Below are 27,941 nucleotides of genomic sequence, written 5' to 3' on the forward strand. Positions count from 1 at the left end.
GCTGGAATGAAGAATCGGAGTAGCCTCTACGTGTCACATCCAAACTAATGAAGCCGTCGCTACAAAGTGAGGATGAAGACGCCGCAAGGTCAGACAGGCTAAATGTCTTCGGGCTCCTTTGAGAGAGCGTTGGTGGAAAAGGTTGAAGAGCGGGTCAGGATGGGGCCCTTTTCGTGGGTGACTTTAAATGAGTTCTGGGGGTGGGGGGGGGGCATGCGGCTATGTCGAAATATAGACGGCGTACACTCAAGTGTTACACTTTGATGGAGTGCACACGCGCTGCATCAGAGAGCAGCCTTGGCTAAACGGGAAGCCCCCAAAGCCCCCCCTACCGCCAAACCTGAAAAACACTCAGGTTGCGCCTGCTGCTGAAAAAGCAGTTACCCAAGAATTATTGATTCACTACACACTTTAGAATTACTGCTATAGGTTGAAGAAATAAGGATTTGTGATTTTAGCTGTGGTTAACTCATTGGCTGCCATTGACTTTGGTAGACGTCTATTCCAGTTCCTTACACAGAAGTTTATTGGTCAAACACATCGTAAAACATCGATTTCTTTTCACATTGTGCAGTATTAGAAATGCGAAATTGAGGCTAATGATTGAAGACGATGTAAGAACAGCTTTAGCCTGATATGAAAAAAATAGAGTCTTCTCCAAAATGCAATTTTCACGAGACAAAGCTCAAACTTTTGGTTTATAGCATGTACAAACGATGTGAAAAGTGGTAAATATGTACAACTGACGTCAAATGTCTCAAGAACGGACGGTCTTTGCCACTAACTTGAAGTGGACATGAAGGATAAAGAGTCTAACTGGTCATGTAATTTGAAAAAAAAAAAAAAATGGGTGCGCCCGCCAATTAGATTGCACCCTAGGCAGTCACCCACATTGCCCAGAGCAAAAACCGGCCCTGCTCACGCTGTTCATCATTACAATCATGATTATTTAAAATTCCGACGAATAAGGCGATTTGTCAAGATCTGACACAAACGCATGAAAATAATATCCCATGAGTGACGACGAGCAACACCGTGGAGCTTGTCACCACCACAAAGTCGAGGGAAGAACAATACGGAGTGACCCAAGTACAACCGTCTTACTCAACACCCCCTCCAATGACCCCGGAGGATTTGACCTCTCATTTCTAAGGTCAAGAAGACACAAAAGAGTTTTGAACTGCGACTACACATACCTTTCACATTTAGTTCTTGAACTGACCACCAGTCAATCATAGACTACAAGGATTCCCATTCACACCTCTGCTTCATGTGTGCCGGTTTACGCACAATTACATGATTGGCTCTGGGTGAACGAACATAACTCAACATTTGATTAACTGCATTTTGTCCAGTTCTCGACACGCAGCGCACGTCAATGGAGCCACGCGATTCAACAAAATTATTAATGGAGGAGTGAACAGCAGAACTTTGTAGCCAACCAATCAGAGAAGATTATGATGTGACCCAATAGTGCTGCATACCACTCCCCACCGACCCAACAATGGCTCCCAGGGGTCCGACTCACTCACTGGTTTTCTCTTGTTTTTTTTTTTTTAAAGACACGATTTGGAAAGTCCTCAAAATGTAGCAGGCAGCAACACGGCACTAAGAGGCTTTTGCATTTCTTATTCATTTGAACGCAGGACATTTTTAGAAGTGGAAAAATGTCATTTAAAAACACAGTGGGACATAGATGTGGTTAGGGGATTGCCTAAAGTCTCTTTTTTCTTTCCTTGTTGGAAGGAAAATGTCATTTTAATGTGATTTGAAGAAATATATAGTGTATGTCCACATACGAGTTTCATTTTGAAATTACACTGACTTATCGGCTGCCATTGAGGACAATAAGATGTCTAATCCATTTGAATTAGGAGAATGCCTTCCAAATGGATTGGATGTCTACTAGGGACAAACTCATTTAAATTAACAGAAGAAGAAGCATGCCTTGTTGTCTAATTATTGTCATTGGGACAAAAAGAGTAAACTAAGGATGAAATAAGACCTCTTATATATGATGGGACAAAAAGAGTCAACTAATGATGAAATAAGACCTCATATATGACCATGATAAGCTCCAGCACCCCCTGCAACCATAGTGACAATAAGTCACAAATGAATGAAATATGACCATGATTCAATTTCAAAAACTAAAAATAAGTACCTTTTCAAATTTCTAGAAAACTAAAGAATTGGCCTCTCCAATTGGACTGCTTGTTAGTTTAAAAAAAAAGACAATTATTTCCAAATATAATGTCCGAATATTAGCACTTAAAAAAATTCAGATGGATCTATTTAATAAAGAATATTCCCTGTTTAAAAAAAAATAAAAAAAAATCAACAGTGGTCATTTAAAAATATATATTTTAGATGATTTTTTTCCCATACTTCAACCGGCAAAAGTTGTTTACTCTCCCTTTCCTATGGACAGCATGTCACATTCATCATCATCCTAAAAACGCCTTTAATGTTTCATATTGGGGACACCCTTGCCTTTAAATCACGTATTCCACGCGTGCACAAAACCCCTGAAGCCAGCAGGTACAGCTGCCTCGTGCACACTGCCGGGACCGAAGGTGCGGTTCTACGGGGAGGTGGTTGGGGAGGGGGAGAATAACTGGGGGGGGGGGGGGGGGTACCACATCTGTTCGCACGATGTACATTTCAAAGCAGCATGTCTGCATCTTACCATGATGAAGACAATGCAGCAGGTCCCGTCCGGGTCCACACTTGACTTGATGGCGAGCCTCCCACTCGTGGATGCGTGATTTTTATTCCCACAGTGCGCGCAACTGCACACGATGCTGCGTGAAAAGGAAAAAAAAAAATCAGGCAGTGAAACGATCCTGTCCTTGTTCCTTCCTTTTTGTGCGTGCAGCCCACCCTGCTCCCCCCCAAAAATATTTTTTTTTTTAAAAAGCGGAATAATCACAGAGAGGCGTGCAGCTCACGCACGCGCATGTCCACCTTGTTGGAATGCGCGTGGAATGTTCCGAGGTGTCACGGGCAGGGGAGTGACAAGATGCTTCTGCTGCTGCTTCTGCTGGTGCTTCCACTCCTACTGAGCACACGCGAGGCGAGCAGCGAGCGTGGACGCCCCCTTCGGTGCGAGGAGGAGGTTGGCGTTGACTCTCTCTCTCCATCACTATCTCACCCCTCCCTCCCTTTCCCTCTCTCCCCCGTACACTGACTGCATTCATAATAGATCGCGGCCAAACGGCAATGGCAGCTTTAGAACGTTTTAGTCATGCTTTAAAATTGAATTTTTGCAGGTGAACGAAATTCTGGACACAAATTCATCCCTAAAATAGCGACAGAAAAAGGCTTAATGGACCCAAGTCATGGATTTACATACAAATTCGATTCAATGAGTATTCAAAAATATTCAAGACTCGTAGACATCCATCCGTGTGTTGAAATTGTAGCAAAAAAAGGAAAATCATTTTATGTAATGTCAAGTTTTGTAAAAAAATGATGACTTCACGGGAATACAGGAGACAGCAGAGGGCGTATGCCTCAACGGAAAGGGAGTATGTAGATGAATTCTTATTGGTTTTAACATGGAATATAAAATTGGAAGTGAGGAAAAGGGGTCCCGAAATCATGAGATTGTAGCATACAAGTTCAAAGCAAAACCAGACTCAGCAAAGGAGAGGCACAGTGGTCTCCATTCACTACTGAAAGTTCTTAAATTCACAGCCCCCAACTCTGGAAAACAAAGCTGGAGATCTGATTGAAAAATCGAAATTTTTTCATCATCCAAAATTGGTGCACTTTTGACGATGCCGGCGAAGACAACAACTAAAGCCTTTTTTTTTAAAGCTTGCCTCCTTGCAAAATGTTAACTAGGTGCATGTTCACCATCTTACACGGGTATATTTTACAGCACTTTAGCAACCAAAACAATATATATTTCAGCAACACACTTATTTATTTATTAACTATCTATTACCAATTTATTTACGTCTACAATGCAATTTCCTGTGTCTGTATTCTCACCCTCTTGCTACTGTGACAATGAAATTTCCCAAATACGGGATGAATAAAGTTACCTAACCGAATCCAACTCATTAGCCACATGTCATTTGTCACTCAGTCAAAGCAGTCTTGAGAAAAATATTCCAATTTAAACAACAAAATAGATTACTTACCAGCTGCTCCACTTCTTTGTGTGTGTCCATTTCGCGGTCAGTCAGAGGAAAAATAAAACTCGAGGCGAGGCGTACATTGGCAGTGTTCTTCATGTTCCAATTCCCTATAAAACACGTATGAACATTTTTCAGACAAAACAATTTAGTTTCATGGAAGAAAAAAAAAACCTAAAATGCTGACAATGAAGACGGGGTGCAAAGTACGCCCTACGTTCGCAACGTCGTAATTTGGAGCGAAAAGTTAGAACCTTTGACACCTGACACAGAAATAAGCGCCTTTTGAGACCGGTCTTTTGTCCCGTTCCGAAATCCGCTGGCAACTCGCACTTATTATCGCTGCTGTCGGTCAAGAGTTCCTAACCCTCGAAGTGTGTTTGGTCACCCACGAGACGGAGGGCCGCTTTTGGGGGGGCAGGGCGGCGGTCCTCTAATTCAGACTATTGTGTGCCTAGAAGCTAATCTGGCACGCAAAGAAGCGCTGCAAACTTAAATATGCTTTCACATGTTAAAATGGAGACCAATGTGGGGGTCCCTGAGGGGATTTGCACCAGTGTGTGGGAATGCTAGCTTTTTACACGCGGCCGGGACAACGGTGAAGAGTCATTATTGAAAAATAAACTCAGTAAAAATACAATATATGTAAATAAAGTGAAGAAATATGGATAACTAATATGGTTATTTTTAGCTGAATTGACAATGACACTAGTCGCAAACTGGGATGTATATTGCAGGTGTTTCAGAATGTTTCCTTAATTATTCAACGATTTTTTCGCGAACTTCTTGTTTCCGGCGTCGCCAGAAAAAAATGACACGTTTGCTTTTGAGACGAGGCTTCGAGCTGTGACTTCAATTATTCGCCTCATAAAACTGCTAATTGGTCTATGCTCACTTTTGCTCTTCACTGCTTCCCTCCTTTTTTTACGGTTTTGCCCTTCTTTATCTTTTTTTTTTATATCTGCCCCGTTAATCATTAAAACAGGAGCGTGGCTTCTGGTTCTTGACACCACCGTCGTCGGATATTTTATCTTGTGGGGCATATTTTTCCAAAGAGCTGCGATTCAAATCGGGTTCTTTTCATCAAGTTGATTGAGGTTCGGTGCGGTTTGGATCGGAAAACGAGGTGGCGTCGATGTTGGCTTTGTTTGCGAGTAACTGCAATGTGTTTGCATCATTTTGTTTGTTGTTTTCTGATCCATTTTGGCTCTGTGGGGGAAGTCCAAATGGATTGAAAGTCTACCGTCGTCAATCAGTTCATTTTTTTAACTAATGTTTAAACTGAAAGAACTGTGAGAATGTTTTTGACCAGTTTCCTAAATTTGAGGATTAATTGTAAGTGGGAATATGTCTATGCAGGCAACGCTAAAACTTGTTTTGAAAAGCAATTCTGGTCAGTAGTGGTGTTACCGTATTTTGCCGTTTAATATAACCGGGTATATTAAATGATATTTGCTTTTTTGAGCCTCCTGTTTGTGCACCATTTAATATACCCCTGCCATTTAATATACCAATGCCGTTTAATATACCCGGGTATATTAAATGTGTGGGGGGGTATATTAAACAGCAAAATACGGTACAATTTGTTTTTCGTGATGTCAAAATTTGAGTAAAATCTAAACTTTTGTAGTTTTTCTTAAGCCTTGTAACTAAAACACATTCATTTTTCAAGCCACTCTGGTTTGTTCGTCACCACCAATTTCAGCGTTTCCATTTGATTTTCACAAAAGAAAAGCAATATATTCCAAATAATGAACAAAGTATCATTAAAACTTAGGTGTGTTTCCTTTTAATGTTATTTTTTTGGGGGGTGCATTGTAATTAAAACATCTCATTTTTAAAGCAATTTTGGCTGGTCTGAATTAATACATTTCTAAACTCAAACAAAGTGATCAATCATTCTGAATTTGATCAAAAGTCAAATGCTCTGAAATCATACACTTAAGTTTTTGGAAAGGTTGCCTGTTGTTTTCAGTTAATCCTGGAATGAGTCCAAAAATCAAAATGAATTGTCAGTCAACCAGCATCCAAAAAAATGTCACCCCTCGCTAACAAGAAAACGTTCAGCTTGAATGAGCATCCGATTCGCAGCGAATGTTAAGCAGAACACGCAGGAGCACTGCGACCTGTCACTTTAGTCGCACCGTGATTGCCGTTGGGCCGCCGAAAACCATTTTTAAGACGCGCCATGTGCCCAAAACACTTTTTATGTGGCGCGATTTCTCATTAATTTGCCGAGCCGTCATCTCAGACGTTCTCGACGGGCTGTGAAAAGACCGGCGTCCACGCTGACTGATGAAAGATTAAAAGGATTGTTGAGATTGAAGGCACATTTAGTTCTCCCCCGAAGTCCAATTTGGCCAGCCTCCACAGCCGTTAAAAAAAAAAGGAAGGACGCCAGTGGCGCCACTTGGCCGTGATGTGACATGGATGGCGAAAAAGCCCACCATCGCTTCCAACGTGGCGTCTTATCCTTCCTCCACAACACACGAGAAATCAAGTACGCTAAAATATATCCATATAACGGACAAAGACGTAAGAGTTTGCAATTTAACTGATAATATCTACCAGAATGCTTGTGTCTGTCTGGAAATCAGGAAATTCCATTTTAATGCAAATTTAAAGTGAATACATTACATTCAGTAGTAGATTATTCCTCCTATTTTCAGAGAAATTATCGTTCAAAAAGATATTATTTTGGAGGAATATACTAAAGTTAGTTTTATTCGTTTATCCGCTGACAAATCTATTAGATATCTATCACTGTCAATGGTAGATATTATAAATGTGACTCTCAGAAGATTAAAATGCATCCTTCTTATATTACTACCTTTTTAAACAAGCGTCATTTTTTTTTTTAATAAATACATCCATTTTTCCATTAAGCTTATCTCAAGAAGTTACGAGCTAGCAACTTAAAATATGCTATAATAAATATAGATTAAAAAAAATTAGATCTCTGGTAAATAAAATAATAATAATAAGACTAGGAGCCCTTTTGCTTCAATTCAATATGACCACATGACCTTTGACCCTAAAATTGAACCACCTTTTCAATTTTATATTCCAAACATATCCTGCAAAATTGATAGCACATACCTCACTTTATGAAAGACCCAACTCACAAATGATTCACCTTACAAAACGCATTTACGTATTTTTTTTCTCTGAATACAAAAGAAAATTCGAGTTACAGAATAAGAAATCCCCAAAATTCAAACAAGTCGCCAAAAAATTAAACAATTTCACCCTACGCAAACATAACTTTCGTAGATTTACCAATTCAGGCATTCAGTTACACACATGCTTTTTAGGTTTTAAACCTGCATTTGAATGATGTCTGTTGTGTAGTTATAAATGTCTCCTCTATGTTTTCTTGGCACCGCAATCCAACTACTTTCCTTGTGAAATTTAAAAATTCCATTCCTTTTCTGCTTACTTTGCACCAGATTGCCACTCAAATAGTAACAAGCAAAACATCCTTGAACATGATCACCCTTTGACCCGATAGTCCAATGACGAGTTGCGATAACAACTACGTGTCGATCAACATCAAATTGAGGTGGAGTTGAGGGTCAGACATTGTCAGCTTTTCTTGCTTTTATCACGTTCCGGACAGACGTGAGAAAAAAATAACTACGTGTCACAAGAGGCGCTCAAGCAATGCCTAACCACTGAAAGCTAATGCAGTCTTTTTTGCTCATGGTGGGCTTTACGTCAAATAAAATGAATGGAAATATGAAGACTATTAAGTCTTTGCAGCCATTGACGATGATAGAGGTCTCATCCATTTGGACTGGTAGCGATTATTGGATTAAATTATCCCTGCCAGACTTCCCTTGTCCAAATTGCTTTTGTTTTCGATTTATGAACACGTGATCTGATCCTTAGCATGGACTTTAGATTCATTAATTTAGTTTTAAAAGAAATGTGGTATTGGTAGACCATTGACATTGCACTCTGGGGAATGGGTTACCCCAAAAAACTGAGCTCATTGGCGAATTCCTCCCGCAAATATGACTTAAAAACCGCTTTCAGACCAAACTGATTTTTTTCCCCAATTCGTCGCCCAGTATAATCATTCACTGCCGGCAGTGAGTACACTTAAAGCTTTGCCTTCGACCAAGGCTTGCACTTCCTCCCATAAAAAGCGCCTGAGTTACGACGGGCCGCCGCCTTGTAAAAACGTAGGGCGGCGCGCTAGCGATTCGTGCGGCGTGTCACGACCCGCCTATCATTACTTTTTATAGACGCCGATTCCAGGCCCAAGCGGCGAAGGGCTCGCCGATAATGGCGGGCGCAAACTATTTTCACATTTTAGGGCTTTCTAATTTGGAATCTCCTGTTTGAGTTTTGGAAAAACGCTTTGAAAGCCACACATTATGATCACGGCCAACAAGGTTCAACGCGGGCTAACCCTGGCAATAGCAGCTATTCTCATTATGGCGAGTGAATGTCGAATGAACACGATTTTAAAGGTGACTTTGGAATGTTCATATTTTAGGAAATGACCAAACAATGGCACCGAGTGTGAGGCAGAAATTCAACTCAAATAAGCGTTCTACAAGTAAAAGAGGACATTAACATTGTTTTACAGTCGGACCCAAAATATGTATATTAAAGGCTTGTGTACACATTCATTCAACCATGCATCGCTGATATTTGAAAGCAAGGGTGGGCTACATTTTGCCTGGTATGTTAGCTGAAAAAAACGTACATCGCAATACAATTATTGGACTGATTTTAACCATTTTAACTCTAAACTTACAGTATTTTTTCAAATTTTCAGCAAAAAAAATCACAAAAGAAGCAATTGATTTTCCTGTACTTTTTCGACACGTGAAAAGCAGACATTTTTTTCACTTATACACCAGCTGAACTAATTCCTATTACATTTTCAATACTGAAATACTACCAAAATTCTTATTTTCTGAACTACTTTATCCTCACTAGGGTCGCGGGGGGTGCTGGCGCCTATCCCAGTTCACTTCGGCAGGGGACACCCTGATTTGGTGGCCAGCCAATCGCAGAGTTCTCCCAAAAATGTGCCTTATTTATGTTTTTTCCTCTTTATTGTGCATTCTTTGGCTGGAACGGCTTATACTTGAGTAAAAAATATGGTACATGTCCACCTGCTCAAAAATGCCTCTAAAAAAGGCCACATTCGGGTAACAAAGCCAATAGTTTGATGGAGCTGCAATGACTCAGATGATGATATAATGTACTGTATTTTTTTTTCTTTGCAATGCTTTTCATGGATCTGCAACAGACATACGTAATTGAAGTACTGCATTCAATTTTGATTTGAAAAAGGCTTACTTTAACGGGATAATGATTGTGGCGAGAGAGGAAAGAAAATCAAAGTCAGGTAATGTTTCCTTGGCGCTGGATAAAGTCGGAACTGAAAATACATCAACGACAGCCCGTAAACGGTTTCATTAGGTCCATGAAATATCTATCAGCGCAAGGCTGTGCAAATGAAAGATATTTTTGCTGCCTACCAGGTGCATTGTCAAGGAAGGTGAATGTTTTTGACTCATAAGCATTTTGTTCTGGAACATTTGAGACTGGTGTTACGATCGAACATTATTATCAACAAAAAGTTTGTTTTCAACTGGGAATTCAATTTTTTTTTTTCGCTGAAAGGATACAATTCAAGCATTTACAGCCAAAAGGATCAGCGCTAAGGAATTGTTAAACGGCACTCGCTGCAAAGAAATTTGCTGAAAAGGGATGGCGTTGACACTATCAATTACTCGTGTATTTTTGGTTAATTGTACCCTGGTTTAATTAGCCCAATTGTCTGTCCAATCACAACCTGTCAACCAAGTGGTTAATTAGGCCCCTACAATATGTAATAGCTTCTATTCATTCCTTAAATCACATCTTGAAATTAGCCGTTCATTCATTTAGCCAAGCTTTGGCCTGGCGGTCCGCAAGTACGTGCCTCATTAAGGCCAGTGAGGAATTGGACGCAATTAAATGATGTCAGAATGACAATGAGGGAAGGTTCATGCTCAATCTTTTGGGGGTTTTTTTTTCGCGGGAATGACATAACCTGAGAAAAATCCGATTTCAATCTGTGGTTTGACCATAGCCTCAGTAAAAGTATGGCAAATTAGAGAGGACATATTCACGTGTCTTTTTAAAATATCTCTTAAGCGTGACTTTGTTTTTTTCCCCAGATTTTAGACAGTTTCTGTAGTCTAATTCCAAAAAATATATACTACAAAATTAATGGGTAAAAAATAATAATATGATGACTAAAAAGAAGGACACTGGTGAATACAAGACTGAAGAAAAGAGGATTTGGACATTTTTAGGTCGACAATAAATATCAGAACGAGTCAACCATCTAAACAGTTGTCGATTCATTTAACCATTGATTAATCGCCGATGAGTGATGGCAGACATAATTGCCGTCTCAAATAAACCACGACTTCGATCAGACTCGCAACAGTAGTAACGATTTTAAGACCGCTAGTTTAAGGCTAAACAAATCCTATTTGAAACTAAAATTTTGAGGAAGGTCATTTTGCATAATACAAACTTACGACAAATGAGGTTTGAATTTTTTTTGTTCTCAATGACCATTTAAGTCCCTCAGTGTAAATAAATGTAATTTTCTGTCAATTATTTTGAGGTTTGGGCTTTAAAAGTTGACGAGATGGTTATTAACAAAGTATACTGCAAAACAGCACGTTAGGGTACAGTAATCCCAGCGGCCATTAAGCAAATAACTGTCCTAAACTGGACATTTTAACCTTCCAGTATCTTGGGAAGGCTGACCTTTATGCCGCGATGAAGCTTCTTCCACTACACGAGTCTAAATCAATAATGTGGTCATCTTAAGCCTTTTACAAAAATAGAAAACCACCCGCCATGTTTGCTTTCGTTCTACAAATACTGTGAGATTGATTGACACGTTGCCTAGTAACCATTGCCACTATATGGAGCACTTAGGAAATGATGAGTTCCATTTTAATTATTTCCTATGGGGAAAATTGTCAACTTTTAAAATGCTTTATTATTAGACGGGCGTTATATTTATGCTTAAGCGAGAAAAGAAGAGCAGCCTTCAGAAAGTTGATCACTTTTGTTTCCGTATTTCCTGTGGTACTTTTTTAATTAACCTCCTTAATTAACCTTCAGCATTTGTGTTGACAGTTACGCCATTTTTTTTCTCTTTTCCCTTCATTTTGCCAAATGAGTGGGGATGCGCGCCCACGCCATCCAGTCGCTTTATCGACCGGTGAGCGCTCGCCTTTCCACCCTGTTCGCTTATTGTGAGATGACCCGGCCCGGTCACGTGAAATGCGGACGCCGGGGAAGTGATGAGTCGTTGATGGAGAGGTCGCCGAGGAGCGCGAATGAAGCTATCTGGAGCAATGGTCGTTATTACCGAAGGTGATTATCACTTTTCGTTTTAGCCCGAGTTAATGAGTTAAGGAAGCTGGGGAAACGGAGGTATGGCCTTACCCTTGAAATACTTTTATTTTATCTACTCTCTATGTTGAAATAAATGACTATCGGCCGCATTGCCTTGCGTTATGGCGTTTCGTGCATGTCAAGTCTAACTTTTCACATATTCATGTACCCTCGAGTACCCTTCAGTTATAATGTTTTTAGCGATAAATATATGCGAGAAAATACAGTGGTACCTTGTGATACAACATGCTCGTCATACAACATGCTCGTGGTACAACGAAAATTTCGATCGAATAATTCGAATTAATTAATTAAAAGCTCATGAAAAAGTAAATATTTTATGTGTTCGCAACGACTTGTTGCCCTTCCAAAATAAAAAAAGATGTCCAATCTTTTTGTACTAAAAGTTTTGGCAATGGGCAAATTCTATTTTTTTTAACAACAAAGACAGAAAAAAAAGATTTTCCATGTGTCTGGAGGAAAGAAAAACATCTTCACCTTTCAGCCTCAATCGCATTTGTGATGTATTCTACCATCCGCTCTGTTCATTGTTAGCAAATCCGGCAAGGGAGGGAAAAGAAATGGTAGGCGAGAAGGGTGCAGAGGTCAGCCCCATTTGTATGGCACTCGAATTTTTTCGAGCGGAACACGCGAGCGGTAGAATGTCGTCATCTAAAAATGCTCTCGAGAGCAAAACTGCTCTGATATTGCTAGCGTTTGCCATTTGAATTTTGATGCCAGGAAGGATAAGATATGTACGTAACCCAGACATAACATGAGTGAAAATAATTCCGCTCGTGCGCACGAGCTATTAATTCGTGCGAACTCTAGTTGGCCAGTCACAAGCTCCAACACCCCCGCGACCCTCGTGAAAGCGGTATGGAAAATGAATGAATGAATTTTTCATACCTTAAGGCGCCCTCAAAAAATAATAAATTGTGGCATTATCTCAAAGGGGATTGGACATCTAAGGCCGCCAATGACACGCTGGGTTGTAATTTAGTTTCAACACAAATAACGTTTCATTCTATCACTCAGCCCCTCCCAGTTCAAAAAGATCAGACGCCCATCAACCTGAATGAGACTGACTTGTACATTCAGCCCCTGCCAGAAACACTTTAGAAAAATCCCAATTGACGCCATCGATTCGCTGGAGAATATGTGTATTATTTGTAAAATAGTAGAAAAAAAACTGCGGGCATGCAAACCGCAGTGTCAGCCGTCCTTTTGAGTTCAAGTGGCCTTGAATGTTGGACTCGAGATGCATCATCTAGCCGGGCCATCTGTCTTTGCATCTCGGACCGATACGAACTTGATCAAAAGATGCTGGCTGGCCCGGGAGCAAGCTAATGTGCTCATTAACATTGGCCGCGCTGCCCACCGGCATTCGCTGTGCATTAATGAAGCAACGAGCGGCGCCAAACAATAGCTTTGGAATGCCGGGCCAGCCGCACGCGGGTGCTCCCTAACGACACGACCCAGTCCACTTGGCTGCCATCCAATTGGCAAAAAGAAAGAAAAAAATAGAAGCATTGTATTCAACACTTCTTGTACTTTTGTAAAAAGCTTTACTACATCAAGGTATGGTATTATTTTTAGTCATTCATTTTCCGAACTGCTTCTCCTCGTAAGAGTCGTGGGGGTGCTGGAGCCTGTCCCAGGTAATTATGGGTACCAGGCAAGGGACACCCTGAAACGGTGGCCAATTGCAGAGCACAAATAGATGGACATTTCATGCGGGTGGCCCGGCGGAGGAGTGGTTAGCGCGTTGGCCTCACAGTGGAGGACCTAGGTTCAAATCCAGGTCGGTCCACCTGTGTGGAGTTTGCATGTTCTCTCCGGGCCTGCGTGGGTTTTCTCTGGGTACTCAGGTTTCCTCCCACATTCCAAAGACATCCATGGTAGGCTGATTGGACACTCTAAATTGCCCATAGGCATGAGTGAGAGCGTGAATGGTTGTTTGTCTCCTTGTACCCTGCGATTGGCTGGCCACCAATTTAGGGTGTCCCCCGCCTCTGGCCCAAAGACAGCTGGGATAGGCTCCAGCACCCCCCGCGAGCCTAGTGAGGGTGAAGCGGTTCAGAAAATGAGATGAGAACCATTTCACACTCTCACGTAAGGGGAATTTAACGTGTTCAACAAAACTGCAGTGCCCGGAGAAAACCCGCCACACAGTGAGGACCGACTTGGGATCAAACCATCGACCCTAGAACTGTAAGGCTAACGTTCTAACCACTCGCCCACTGGGACATACACCCCACATATTTTCCCAAATTATACCAGGAAGCGTCCTTAGTTTCCCTTTCGGAACACGACCACCATTAACAACCCTGCAATATCAACCCTTCCCTAAATAGTCGCCATGTGTGCCATCCACTGTAACAAACGGCTCACCTCAAATAGACACCTCCATTTGTTTTCCTCGGCGAGACAAACAAGGCGGAAGACGACGCGTCTCAGCGGAGTCGCGGCTCTCCGGTAGATCACCGAGTCGGACACTTAGCAGAGGATCTCGCCGTCTCTGAAGTGGAGATGCTTGGGAATAGCAGTAGGAGCGTGATTGAAGGCAACCTGCCGGGGGGCGCTGGGAACGGCCGCCGACCAGATACTAATCAGTCTGCCGCTACCGAGATGTCGCAAGACTTGACAACTCAGATGGGTTTTCGTCTTTCCGCTCCTGGAAAAAAAACACAAAAATACGATAGTAACAGCAGGTTGGTCTCGCATGATTGAAGGTGTTTTCAAAAATCAATTCTGCGATATATCAAAATATTACGTTGCACAATTCTCATATCAATTCAAAATCTGCCTGGAATGATCCTGAGTTTTTGGGTGGAAATAAACAATAGGTGGCAGAGGCTCAACTTCTGTCCACTAGTTGGCAGCACACAGCCGCCGTAGCTTACAATCTGGGCATGTTGACCAACGCACAAGGGTGCCGTTTCCCAGCTCAAGTCCCGTATAAAATTTTACTGCATACATTTATTTAATAAGTAATGCCCAAATAAAAACAAGTGTTCTAGCTCACTGGAATAAGTTATTTATGGTCTTTTGTCTGTGGTGGTTGCTAAACAGCAAAATCATACTTCACCAGCACCTTTTGGCATGTGAGAAATTCAAAACAATGGAAGATTTTGACCTTCTCCATAACCCCATGTTTGTATTCTCTGTGTTGAACAGCTTTTTTTCCTCCGCTATTCTCACATTATAATGTTGTAAGCATCATGGCTAATGTTGACAGCAGTTCAAGCGAGGCCCTTCGTGTCTTTACCAGCACCCCACGCACGACGGGTGCGAGTCAGTGAAAGCGTAGCCTCCCGAGTGGCTGACCGGCGAAAACATTGACGCCATCGCGGCTACTTAGGAGCGCAGCACTTGAACAAAAACACACACACACGAAAAAAAGAAGAAAAAAACAGGACTGGTGACTCACTTTGCATTGAAGCATTTTACACACACGTGGACGTATGTCTTTCACACACACTTTGGAATGGAGGGGGGTCCAAATTGGTTCCCGCCTAGGGTCGTTTAAATGAATTTGGGAAGCTGGGGGACTTTTCAATTTTCAATACACGTTTGAATATCAAATAAAAAAATTATATGCTGTACATTATTAATTATTTTTGGAAATAAGACAGAAATGAGGTGTATTTAGAATTTTGAATGGGCATTTATAAATTTCAAATAAGTGTATATTTTCTTATAACAAAGGGATTCAAAATTGAAATTGGTGTTGAATAATGATTTCATATTTAAAAATGTAGTTCTGTTGTATTATTGCTAACATTTTTTATTCGGATTTATTTTTTAATGAAAACCTTTTGACCTTAAAAATGTGTTTGTGTTTGATTGAAATATTTAAAATTACTTTTTTTCCTGAATAAGGTCATGAAAAAATGTCATCACATTCATTTGTATTGATGACGATTACTTTTATTTGAAAAAAAAAAAAATGAAATGTGTTAATTTGTTTCCAGGATTCCCAGTGGATCCCCTCCAATGAGATACCCAATTGACGTCTGTTGAAATTGTACTCATAACTTTACCACTTCAATTCCAATCCACTTTTCTGTTGAAATTTGAAGAGTGGGCTGCCTTGTATTTACCTCTGAGCACCCCCTTCTAGTTCAAAGATCAAAACACATTGTGCCCAAGATAAAAAATGAAGTTGAGAGGCAACTCCAGTGATAGCAGCTTGCACAGAGAGAAGGGGAGGGTGTTGATGGATGCAGGTGAGCAAGAATGTGGATCTGGTCACTGTTCTCCACGGCAACCTGTCAGCGAGTGACGAATCTACCGGCGAAAGCACGGATGGCAACGAACACCAAGTACTCCAAATAACATCCATCAAGAATAGACTTGTCTTGGCAATTATTATGCTGCCAATATTGCATTCTGCCTTTCCTAAGTGAAACTAACGCACCGATAATGTGAAACAGTGCAAATCGGCCTCAACAGTAATGGAGAGTAGTTAAAATAATGTATATTTTTACATGCTCTCAATTCGCATTTTTTAAGTTTCCAACGCTGGCAGCACTACTCAAGATGGCCGCACGCCTTATTAAAACAAGCTGTTGGCAGTCAGAGTAAAAAATAATATTTAAAAAAAATAAAATAAAAAACCCAAACACAAATCAGAGACCCAGCCAAACTATGAATAAGTGTGACTTATAGTCCGGAAAATACGGCAATTCAGAGTCAATGTCATCACACTGTTTGGACTTGCAATGGACAACACAAGAAGCCATTTTAATAAAACTCCTGGAAGTGTGGGTTTCCCGTGAGGGGGGGGTCTTCTCTTGACAGAACAAGAAGGAAGGCGGGATGGGGGTTTACATGGGTGGTTAGGGGTTTAGCTCTGCGTCTCATCCAGAGTCTGAGGAGGCTCAAGTGAGGCCGCGGCAGCTGAGAAAACATTTCATACGGAGCCAGACGACCTCAAGCAAAAAGCAACCTTTTCCTACCCCCGACTAGCAGCTGGAACAATAAACGCCAGTGATTTAGGACAGGTTAAATCTACCTCCATGCAACACAAATAATCCCGTGGCTATAAAAGTAAAACAGCGGCGCTAAACCCCGGATTAGCCGACCCGCCGTTTGGTTTTTAGGCAGCGCCTTTTGACGATATATTAACCGGCGTTTTCATTCATCGGCAACTCTTGTTACATACTGATTCTATTGTGGCTCGGGACGCAGCTGCCAACAAATTTCACGCGGCTTATTGACGCTCATTTCAAGAAATTCGAACATTGAGGTTATTACGTCTATATTTTTCGCGTGTCGGCTGCAGGGAGTCGGCATACTTTTTTACTGTAGTTTTTGAGGTAGCGGTCATGAATACATTTTGCAACTAAACAGAGTAAAAATTTCAACTGGAGTCGTTGAACATCAATTAACACTGTCAGATATGTTGTATCTAAAAAGGATGTTTGTCAAATTTCAGTGAAAAATAGACAAAATTGTCAAATATGCTTTTTTGTTGAAGGTCAAACTAAAAATATTTAATGATGTGTGCATATTGTCATACTAAATGAATCTAATCCAGTGTTCTAATGTAATTATGTAATCAGCCCAACATTAAAATACAGAAATACAGTAAGACCAAGCGTTATAAAACACAACCACAATGCAGTAACATTATAAAGAAGATGTCGTTTTATCTGGAAGCGAATTAATTTAGGACAAAAGACCCCCCCAAAAAATCTAAATTGAAAAAAAAAATCCATTAAAATGATTTGTATTACCAAAAATCCAACCAAAACATATGTAAAAAAAATCTTGTATATTTGCAGTCCTTGAATTAATCCTAGGCTTATTTTAGCCAAAAACACCCATTAGGAGTAGAACAGCTTGACCATTGTCTAAAAACTGATGCGTAATTTTGTTCATTTTTCACATCAAGCTTTTCTCTGAAAAATCTACTAGCTCCCCTTTTGCTCCCCCTTCTATTTATTTCTTCATACTTTCTTTCACCAATGAGACTAATGCACATTTTGGCAACTGTTAAAAACTGCTGACAAAAACACATTCAAGTTTCATAGAAACGACACTAGGGAGTATTTTATTAGTGCACTACTTAAATACCCCATTTGCTAAGGCCATCAAATTATCCGACAGTAATTGGGATATTAACCTTATTTGTCCCTCTTGCAGAACCAATAAACATACATTTTTCATGAGGTTATTTCTGTATTTTCAACAAGCTCCGAGACATGTTGAGAGAGTAATTTTTCTTCAAAAAAAATTGGCATCCACAAGTGGGGAAAGCACATGAGGCGGGTGTAAAATTGACATGGAAATCCTACTGGTTGGCCAGAGGGGGAAACTCTCATCAAGTCCCTCGGTGGAAGAAAATTACTTCCCCATCACATTAATTTTCATCAGAATGTGCCAAAAGTGCCACAGACTCTTTAAATCACGACGTATGCGCTAGTTTGCGGGAGATTACGTAAATCGGGGCTGTGCTCGCTTGTTAAATAAACCTTGAATTAGGACTGGGGTAGGGAGAGAGAAAAAAAGCCAAGGATTTTAATTAATTTGTACACAAACGATAGTACTGGGAATACAAGCCGTGCCCTGGTAGGGCCATGGTGAGGTTGTGCTTTATTAAATCAAATAGTATTCATGCACAGAATAGATTGTTGACAGGGAAAAGACTGATGGAATGGGAAGCATAACAGTTGGTTTTGGCTGCCATTCACGGCAATAGACGTCCATATATTGAATAATAGGTTTTTTGGGTACCGGATTAGGGTTTGTTGGATGCTTTCTGCTGATTTAGGGGCTTTTACAGTTTACTTCCTGTTGGTTTGGGGCATTTTAAGTTTCTTTGTTAACTCATAGCTGTCAACCTTGGCCAATTGCTGCTCTTATTAATGATGGCGATTCCCCTTAAGCGATAAAAAAAGGACAAATGTAAGGCAGCAGACGTTTACTCACATAGGGCGCACGTAAAAGTCTAAAATTTTCTGCAAAGTGGACGGCTTTCTGACGCGCTATTTTTATATCGTGAAAAGGTGGACGGGTGAAAGGGAAATGCGCTTGAGAATATCATGCTTAAAGCATGTCAATACTATTAGGGATTTTCATCTGCTACCAGTGGATAAATTATCCTTATTAGAGCCGAAATTGGTTAAAACGAGATTGGTTTTACAAAAAAAACACTTTAAAAAATCCCATACAAAAGCTTTTATATGGTGCACACAATTTGAAATGATCAAAAAAACGTATAAAATACGGGAAAAACGTGTAAGCTGACAGGTATGTTAACTCATTCGGTGCCATTTAGAGTGCAGTTTTGACTACAGGGGGCGAAAGAACAAATGTTACTGTGGATAGGAAAATGAGCAAAGTGCAGTAGTGCGCGCACACAACTCCCCAAATTCCGTATTTACCAAAAAAGTGAAAACATTTCGCTTTGTACGTACAAAATAAATTAGCTACAATGTGCCCGTTAGGCGGGACAACCCCGCACGGATCGGCTAATGGGGAGGGAGATACATTTAGACAAAATTGTGTTTATCATTATTATTAAAATAACTTTTCCCATTTCAAGTCGCAAGGCGAGATTGAAAACCTTAATATTTTTTACTCTGACGGACCGGCACTAGGTAGCCCCCGGCCTGGTACCGGTCCACGGACCAGTGGTTGGGGACCACTGCCCTTGCGGACCGGTTCCAGCCCAGGGATCGTACATTTGACACCATCTTTTTATATCATATTTGAGAGCAAAATCACCAAAACGCTGAACTGAACACCAAACCAAGCCCAATAGGAGAGGCTACTTGGTCGTACTGTACAGCCCTAGATTTCCTCAAAACCCTGTAGCCAGCGACAGCTTAATCTCCCGAGAAACATAAATCCATCTGAAGATTTCCTCCCTCGGCGGTTTAGGATAATCACCAGCAGCGTCTGTGCTCGCTCGCAGACAAATCAGTGATTATCAGGGCCGGCGTTTCAAGAGGGGAAAACGCACACGGCAAATTTGTTCGGAAAGACGGCGTTGGGAGCGAAAGGAACCGAAAGCGAGACTCCTGAGGGAAATCTATTGTACACACAAACGGCACTGAGTCATCTGTCAGATGTTGGTCAACTTGTAATGAAATAGTCCACTCCTGTTAATAAGAATTACTTGTCATTTCCTGAGGCGGTCCGCTACATTTCCTGCCATAAAGCTTTCTCAGACACCTCATTGATTTCACGACAATGGCATACGCTGTGTTATTAAACTCCCGGAGATTCAATTTTGCTTATTGAAGGAAGGCCAATCCCTGTGCTTGTAAAGAGATTGTAAAAAAAAAAATGACAACACAATTTGGGAGAAGAAATCTGGAGAATTTTGAGAAGCATTTTCTGTGCAGTGGTAAAAGAGATTTTTTTGTGCAGAACATAAAAGTGTTTGGAGAAAAGTGACAAGATGCCAAAAAAATACCACAAGTGGTTTATAGTGAACTGGAAAACTATGAAAATTGAAATGACCCTCAGTTATTTTGCACCAAAAATATTTTGAAAAGGAGATGGCAATGAAGCTCTAAAAAGCAAACAATTATTAGAATTTGTAGTTAATTTGTGCTCCGTTTTTTTTCCTAAGGCATTTAGTTTTTCCTCATTTTATACAACGCGCTCTTTCATATTTCATGCATATTATTCATTACGATTTTGAAATTACTTATTTCCATTTTTATATGAAGTTTTGTTTTAACCAAATTAGAATTATTAGAATTTGTATTTAATCTGTGCTCCTTTTTTTTCCTAAAAATGCCAAGGCATTCAGTTTATCCTCATTTTATATAAAGCACACTTTTATATTGCATATTATTCATTGTAATTTTGAAATTACTAATTTCCATTTTTATATAAAGTTTTATTTTATTTAAGAAACCATGTTTGACACTTGTATGGGCAGTTCATCTAAATAAATTTTTACTACATTAGTCGTTAATTTGGTTCAATCGTTGTTTATTTTTAGAATAATATCACGTAGCGGGAATAAATTATGAAACAATATAATGCCCACGGAAAATAGTTATCGGGACAGCCTTAGGGTATAAAGTCATAATTCACTTTTTTGTCAAAAAATTAAATCATTGTCTGCCATTGACAGCGACAGATGTCCAATCCATCCAATTTTGACAGGTTCAATCACGTCTATCAATGCAGCAATAGTGAACGTGTGGCGCGTTCAGACATTTCCTGTCAAGGGGTCTTAAATTCCCCCAGAACGCAGGGTTCACCCTATGTTTGCGATCCCGGCTGCCAGTCTCCCAGATTTCTTATGAAAAGTAATCGGATATTTGGAATGTACGTGCATTAGTGTCGGCTCGGGCCGGCTGTCGGCGCTCGGCGATGCCGGCGCGGGAAATTGAGACCCGTCGAGATTGGTACGGCGAATGGACGCGCGGCCCCGTCCTTGTAATGTATGTTTACACGAGACGGGGAAATAGCGCCTGGAAGTCCTCTGCCAGTCTGGTTGGGTAACATGAGGAAGGTGTTCACGGGGGTATTTCTGTGCTGACAGGATGTCAAGCGGGGGGAAATGTAATGAGCTTCATCACTAGGAAAATACGCAGAGTTTAACAACCGATACTTTAGGAAAACACTGGTTTGACACTTGTGTTACAATGGTTGGTTGAAAATGTTAAAAAAAATGGAGATCCCGAATTTTCTGGACTATAATGCGCATTTTTTTTCTAGAGTTTGTGTGAAATTATTCCCAATATTATATCATGTCATTTTTACACTGATATGTATGTACAGTCTGTACGTAAGAAAATCATGGTGAAACCTTCATAGTGAGCTTTTTTTTGTTAATTACAAATCAAACTTTTGGCAGGTTCGTACGCTTTCATCGTGTTATTCAAACCCGGGTAATCTCTATTTTCCAATTTGTCGAGTATTCAGCTCATATAAAACTATTTACCGCTATATTAGGGTAGGGTTTAAATTTTAGTTGGTGCACTGGAAGCAAAAACAATGCGCTAAAAAAGTAAATATAAAAAAAATATAGCTTTAGAGTAAGTTTACAAATAATGACAATACAACAATACAAATAAATAATAATCTGTTTATTCCAATGAAAATATTGGGCTGAATAACTATTCCCTATGAGAACGCGCGCCAGAACGACCATTCATTCGCCCCTCCCAGACAAAACGGATTGGACATCTTCAGTTCGACAAGACCACCCATGCTAGCCAACCCCGTTCAAATGAATTTCCTATCAATCACTGCTACTAATTTAAGGTAAACCCCATAAACCACACAACTGTCCCTATCAGCTTCCCAACTAAGCATCTGCGAAATGACAAGAATTTACTCTGACGGTCTGCACGCTTGTAATTTTCCATATTTGTCTATGCCAACCAAACGCCACGTCGAATGACCTCAATTCATCTGGCATAGTTCTGCGGCTTTTCGCGACAGCGACGAGTGAGGGAAGAAAATGGAGACGGTCGCGCCGACGATAATTGGAGTCCTGGCACCCCGGGAGACACTCTGACCTTGGTCTTATCTGGCCGACCTCATGCATTTTTGATAAATAAAGAAGTAACGCAAGATGTCTCCCAGAGCCGAGCTACGGTAATCCCATTACGGGTTTGCGGGCATTTAATTCGACGGCTGCAGATAGGAGCCGATGTCTCTGTGCGCGCGTGGACGGCTCAATAAACATTTCACCGACTTGCTAATAAAATATCCCATATTTGCTCGTCGCTCCTGTGCGGCGCCAAGTTAAAAATAAAACAAAAAGATGGCGGTTTTGCCTGGAGAGTCGCCTTTATTACGCTCATGAATTATTGAAATTGAAAACGCCGTGTTTACCCCTGATATCAGTGGGACCATCCCGAGCTCTACTTCCATATTCCACGACATAAGTATCAAGCGGGGCTCTCCAAAGACTTCCTTTTTTATAGCCTTGTCGCCAAGCTCGGTGCGGCTAAATAAAACAAATGTCTGGCTTCTTTGTTAAATCTCTTTTTCGGGGGGAAAATAAACTGAAATTTATAGATAATAACCAAGCGGCGTTACCATCCGCGTTGTGTTATTTTGCTTATTTGTCAGAGACAAGAGACAAGAAAACTGTTAAATCATCTTCTCTGAAGAAAGTAAAAGCGATAAGCACTGTCATGAATACAGTGTGTACTAAGAGAGAAAAACAAAGGCAATCGTGGATGATTTGGCACACTTGGCAAACAACTCCTCCCTCCACCCACCCACACACACTTCCAAAATTTACAGTGGGCAAGGTTTTCTTCAAGATATGAATAAACGTATTGGTTCCAGAAGTGCTTTCGCAATATGAATTTTCTTTGTACGAAGTAGAGGCGCATTTGAAATGTATACGCCTGAATCTGTTCCAAGATCCCCAATATTACCATGTAACCCTTTAAAAATTAATCAAAGTATAACAATTTTGTATGAAAACTGTGAAACCCCCCCAAAACTTAGGAAAAATTTAAGAAAATTACATTTTAGGCCATTGAAATAATAATAAACATGCAAAAACAGAGGGGACGGTTGGCAAATGACAACACTGGCACGTAAGCACACAATTTCAAATTATGAATTGAAAAGAAGTTCGCCTTTTTTGGCCCCATGATGAAAAAAAAAAATGGAATAATATTGGTTAAAACACTCAAAAAACGACTGCAGAGATTGAAGGCACACAAAAAGCATCATGGAGACGCGGTACCCTCCTAGCCAATGGAAAATCAGCAAGGTGGTAGGAGATAATCAACGGGAGAACAACTCTATCATGCCAATTTCAAAATAAAATATGGGTTTACAGGAAGTGTATTTACGATTCGAGGATGTTACTCAAATCAATTTGAATTTCTTTAAGCCGAGACAAAATTTTCCTCATTGATGCATTTTGTAACCTGAATATTTCATATGCAGAGAAGTTTGTAAGTAGAGGTACCACTGTAGACTAAATTAAAACAATAAAATATTCAGAATATTTCGGACTAACAGTGGGACTTTAAGTAGGATTGTTTGCAAGTTAAGCTACCGCTGTGCTAACAAGGGATATTAGTCACATAATATACACAAATATAGTCATATGGGACACAGTGGCTCCCTGCCGTGCTTTGAAAAACATCTTGTACTTAAAAGAAGTCAATGCTTACAGGCTTAGGTTCTTGAGCTTGGTTCGAACCGTTAATCAATAAGGTCCCCTCGGCCAATGAGACTGTCTGGAAATGTTTATTCCAATGTTCTCATATTGCCTGGGAAGCCGACTGATAACTTCAAGATGAATGGCGCCCGCAAACGGGCTATTAGTATTGGGTCGGCGTGCGCCCGGCGGAGGGTTCTGCCGGGCAGCGCGTAACTCAACACCAGACGAGGTGGCTTTGCTCTTCCTGTGAGCAATGATTGCGCGTGTAATTGCTTCCATGAGCGCCAGCCCGCCATGTGCGCCGTATTATCTGGGCAAAAAATACACGTCGTTCGTCGTTTGAAATGATTGGCCATTATGTCACGGGATCCCGTCGGAGGCCGACCTATGAGGCGGCGCATGTGATGTTTTAGGGGAGGCGGGAGGTTCGTTTGTTCAGGCTTTATGTAATTACAAGCCCACGCAAACAAGACGGGATATGGGGGTCCGTAGAGGCCTCTTGTTCCAACACAATCAAACACCCGAGGGTTATTGTTTTATGTCGGCGTGAGATGAACCAGTTTTTGGGTGTCTGAAACAACTCATCGTAATTATGTCGGCATCAATACATTGGCTGCCACGGTAGGAGCAGAAAGACAGAATTATTTTGCCAATGATGTCCCAGTCCAAATAGATTGGACATCATTGGCGTCTGCCTCCTACTGGCTGACTGAAGGTAAGTGAAAGACAGTGAGAGGTAAGTGATCCGCTCAGCGGGGGTGATGCGATGTATCCGTAACGGCAGAATGCCAAATTACGAGTCCGAAACTATCACTTATTTGGGTCTTTTGCAGAGAAAAAGCACCTTATGGAGAAGCACTACCAATTTCGTCATACGCAGTTTCTGGGTGTGATGACAGTTAGGCTTTTGTTGTTGATGATGACGACAGGGCCTATGTCCGATTATTATTATTATTATAAAAGATTAACATTCCGAGTCAGTCTATATCAAAATGTAATGGTTTGAACGTGTTCCCATCAATTGCAGGCAATTAAAGGATCGACTCCTATTTTTTTACAATCAAAGTGATTTAAAATAATGGTTGTTTTTCCCTCTGGTGTGAAACAGTCAATGCAAATAATTTACTTCTAGGCAAAACAAGGCAGCCTTCGCATCTGCCCTCCATGTCGCGAGTTTGACACCCGAGCCCTCGACTTTCACACTTTCACAGATTCAAGACTTATTTTACCCAAAAATATAAACCCGATCCCTGTTTAACAATCGGTAAAGTGTACTTTCCATGGCATTCTCCATGTTTGCGTGCCTTGCCCAAAAAAGTGTTAACATTTCACACTGAGGGACATCTCACTCTCGCAGCATGGCAGCATATAAAAAAATAATTTGTGTTTCGAAGGGGAGGGGGGTCATGCGGCCACGCTCCCCCGACACCTGCGTGGATAACCTTTCGCAGCTGGCAGCTCATGAATACATATCAGTTCAATTTAACACTTGGATGCCTATTTCACTGAACTTTTGTATTATCTGCCTGCTATGCACGCTGGTGTCACGTCGTATATGTCAAACACAGAAAGGGAAGAGCACAAAACGGAATGCACTGTTAAAACATCACAATAGCACGAATAAGTACAGAATTTCGGTTAAATTTGCAAGACAATGCTGGGGAGCTAACAGTTACTGTATTTTCTTGCATAGGCCGCCCCGCGTATAAGCCGCACCCTTAAAATTGCCTTAAAATCGTTGAATTTTACAATTTGGCGTTTCGTCTTTGTCACCTTGCACTTTCGTGCATGTCAAGTCTAATTTGTGCGCATATAAGCCGTACCCTCAATTCAGTCATTTTTTTTTTTTAGTGACAAATACGGCGTATATGCGATAAAATACGGTAGCTAGAATGATATGAATAGCCGTTGTTATCTGTGGTTGACCACTGACATCAAAGACAGTTCAATATACAGGTTGCATTGAATAATCAGTGCTTGGAGTAGAAAATAAAATGTCATCTAGAGCTGCACACAAATTGGCGGTGACCCGATTTTTCATTCGAGTGGGAGTGAAGAAGCTATTAGGCAATCCAAAATGTGATTAGGGTTGCGTGTATTCGGGGGAGCGCAAGTTTCCCGCCCCCACTGTGAACGTACGTGAGGATGGCGCGGCCGAAAGTGTCTATGTTTGTTATGGAAATGAGCTTGCCGACTAATGAGCCTGAATTTAAATAATGGGAAATAGTCTATCACAAAAGCCTGTCTTTGCAGTGTCAACACAACTGTTGCCGCAGAGACGTCGCCCATGCGAGGCTAGCTTAGCTTTAGCTATGCAGGACGACGTTGCCACAACAAAAGATAACGATGGTTACAAATGTGAAAACTGGGAACTGAACTTTGTCAAAATGAAGTCATCTTTAACGGAAATGGGCTAGCGTATTTTCTCGCATATTGACCGACTCTTACAGGAGTAAAGGAAAAATCTTAATAAAAATCATCACACTTGGTTATTCTGAAATACTGTATGAAACGAAAGGATTGCACATTCCGAAAGGGTGTTGGCTGCACGTAGAACTATTCAAAAAGGAAGTCATGTGAGCAGTACAACCAGGAAGTGTGTCCGTAGCGGTCTAGTTTTCACCAAGTCTCTGGGTGCAATAATAACATGATATACACATTACGCATGTATCAGGGCTGATATTTTAATGATTGACCGTAAGACCTTCAATCAGCCTTAACAACTATTGGGATGTGATGACATGGTAAACACTACGAACACGTGTCAAGGCTACTTGCGTCTGGCTAGTCAGAGCATGTTTAACTACGGTAAGATGGCGGCGCCCTGAGCGAGCAATGGCAGGCACAAGTGAGTTTATCACGTTTTATGCAAGATATGTTTTTTTGTTTCTTGAATTTCATTCCTAGACATCAAAATAAATTTTATTTAGCATTTTATCTGTTTATCTTTTCTCTATTTTGAAATAAATGACCGTATCGGGCGCATTGTCTTGCGTTATGGCGTTTCGTCCTTGTCACCTTGCAGTTTCGTGCATGTCAAGTCTAATTTGTGCGCATATAAGCCGTACCCTTGATATAGTCATCATGTTTTTTTGTTCCAAATACGGAGTAAATGCGAGAAAATACAGTACTCACTAGAATTCATGTGTGCTAGCTATGCTTTCGGAACGTTAGTTATCCCACATCGAAAACCATTCATGCATTCAATTCATTTTCCATTCCGCTTATGCTCATCAGTGTCGCAGGGGTGCTGAAGCCCATCCCAGCCAACTATGGGCAGTAGACAGGGGACACCCTGAATAGGTTGCCATGCAATCAATCGTAGGGCACAAGACAATTTTGAGTGAAGAAACAGCCTATAACACATTGGTTCCATGTCAGAATTATATTTGTGAAGTGTTGACCTATGTACCCCCTGTCAGGAAGACATATGACTTCTACCCACTTCTATATTTTGATGGTGTGGCACCTGAACAGTGCCTTAAATTGTCAGCAGGTTTAAAACAACAAGCCACATCGTGTGCACTTTCCCAAGTAAAGACGACTATCCGCAAAATTCAATGTGACGTAAAAGCAGACGCCGTCCTTCTGAGGTTTGATCGCGAAATTTCACTTCAAATTTCTGCTTATTCAGCTAAACCACAGCATCATGTCATTTCAATGCACATCCTATGAGTAATCTTTGCTGGAGATAAGTATATATTCTCGATGTGTACTCATGACATATGTGAAAATGTCTCCCAATTGTATGCCAAGCACAACCCTGATTATTTTCTGTCTAGTGACTGACGATGAGCAAAATCCACCCGAGCCACTCTGACTTGACTCGGCTCTTAATTCCTTTCATGCGTCACGCGCATTGTCCGTAATTACACTGTGACACGAGGGTCCCAGACCCCCCTGTCTGTAAATGTCACGCCGTCTGAACGCACCTGCTGATTGAATGTTGAATGTGTAATATAGTGCGCCTCTCGTGTTGCTATGGAAGGTCCTGCTGTCCTTGTGGCGTGCGCAGACTGCATAAGTGTTCATCCTAAAAAAAAATGACATGGAGTGTCACAAATTCACAAATATTGAGTTAAAATACAAAATATTTTAATGAAATGCCTGTTTTACTGCTACTAAAAAATATGAACAAATACAATAATACGTCCACACAGTGAGGGGTTTCCCCAAAGCTTTATAAACCTGGTGGGCCGCCATTTACTCACCGCAAACAGTCAACTCAAACTAATACAGTGCTTCATAAAAGT

The 27,941-nt window shown here is 40.8% G+C and overlaps 1 protein-coding gene across 14 annotated transcripts in view; it reads right to left on the reverse strand.

Moving 5' to 3' along the window:
• tenm4 (teneurin transmembrane protein 4) overlaps nucleotides 1–27,723 on the reverse strand; it is a 164,767-nt gene extending 137,044 nt beyond the window's left edge. For 12 of the 14 annotated variants that reach the window (XM_077610949.1, XM_077610948.1, XM_077610951.1 and 9 more), the window contains exon 1: nucleotides 2,690–3,072. The gene's annotated coding sequence lies outside the window, so the exon portion shown is untranslated. Of the gene's footprint in view, nucleotides 1–2,689; nucleotides 3,073–4,151; nucleotides 4,256–13,967; nucleotides 14,251–27,620 lie in introns of those variants that run through there. The other 2 variants (XM_077610939.1, XM_077610940.1) reach the window with 2 other exon arrangements.
• Nucleotides 27,724–27,941: the final 218 nt, after the last annotated feature.

The sequence above is a fragment of the Stigmatopora argus genome, chromosome 10 (genome assembly GCF_051989625.1).
Source record: "Stigmatopora argus isolate UIUO_Sarg chromosome 10, RoL_Sarg_1.0, whole genome shotgun sequence".
NCBI classification, from domain to species: domain Eukaryota; kingdom Metazoa; phylum Chordata; class Actinopteri; order Syngnathiformes; family Syngnathidae; genus Stigmatopora; species Stigmatopora argus.